Source organism: Hipposideros armiger, unplaced genomic scaffold (genome assembly GCF_001890085.2).
Source record: "Hipposideros armiger isolate ML-2016 unplaced genomic scaffold, ASM189008v1 scaffold_78, whole genome shotgun sequence".
In the NCBI taxonomy this organism is placed as follows: Eukaryota; Metazoa; Chordata; class Mammalia; order Chiroptera; family Hipposideridae; genus Hipposideros; species Hipposideros armiger.
The window spans coordinates 3,704,579-3,705,781 of NW_017731428.1; the positions used below are offsets into that span (position 1 = coordinate 3,704,579).

Genomic DNA, 1,203 nt, shown 5'->3' on the forward strand with positions numbered 1-1,203 from the left:
ACTGGGCCTGACAGCTGTGCCTGCGTCCTGGGAGCCAGTGGTCAGTCTCCTGGATTTGCACCCTGCCGGGGATGACCTCGGCGACCTAGAATTCTGTGCTTCCCTCTCCAGCCCCATCTATTTTTCATTTCCCTGCCTGGCAACAGCCTGACCTGATTGCACAAGGTCATAATTTACCAGAAACAAATGAATGTGCCTATCTGGTTGTGAGTCATATGTGGGAAACGTAACTGCTTATTTAGCTTTTATGATAATTCGATCATGGTGTGCAGGGAGGGACACGTATTCTTCATAGTCCCCCCAGTTAACCCACTGGAGGCATCTCACCTCTGCTTAGGGTGCTTCTGCAGTGCCTTGCAGCTGTGGAGGAAACACACTCTGAGCCAGCACTGGGCAGGAAGGCTGGCAGGCACTGAAGCCTGACCCCGAGGTTATCACGGTCCTGGTCCCTGAGTTCTCTGGGTCTGAAGTCTTGAGGTTCAGACCTTCGAGAGAGGATTAGACCCTGAGAACACTGGAAACCAAACCTGGCTCATACCAAGGAGCTGATTGTCATGCACCGTGATGTCCCCTGTCCACAAATGAAAGCAAATTGGTACCAGAAGCTTCCTTACTGAATTAGAATGAAAATAAAGACATGTGGAAATCCTTAGACATTTGGTTGGCTTGTTTTTGTTTTGATTTTGTTTTGTTTAGGCAGATTTGAAGCTGAGAAAATGGTCTCTGTGTGATCAGTGTTACCAGTTTCAAGGTAGTTCTGGAAAATGCATGATAAACCAGAGCTCTGTAGCTTCCCATGAACAGTGAGCCCTCCTCCAGGCTGCCCCTCGCCGCCTCCTGATGGAATAACTTGGACTTCAGTGTATAAAATGGCCTTCTGCAGGCCTTGCCATAACTGAAGCACCAGAAACCTGACATTTGCTCATACAACAGGGTCATCCCATGCATGCCAGACCTCCTGAGGTATTGATGGGAGGGCCAGGAAAGCAGGGATGTACATGGGTGATACTAGAGTGACTACCAGGGCCCTTGTACCTTGTCCGCTGTGAACTTTCTGACATTGTTGTCTTAAAGTTTTTATTTTGACTTCATTTACAGTCCCAGTAGCTTTTACTTATAAACATATATTCTTTCTTAGGTAATAACTAGTCCCATAAACCAATTTCAGCAAATATCAGTATTTTTTATCCTATATACTTTTTT

General features: G+C 46.5%; 1 protein-coding gene across 1 annotated transcript in view; it reads left to right on the forward strand.

Annotated features, from left to right (window-relative positions):
• Nucleotides 1–1,203, forward strand: part of WASHC5 (WASH complex subunit 5) — an 87,703-nt gene that overhangs the window by 21,291 nt on the left and 65,209 nt on the right. The gene's annotated exons all lie outside the window — the stretch shown is intronic.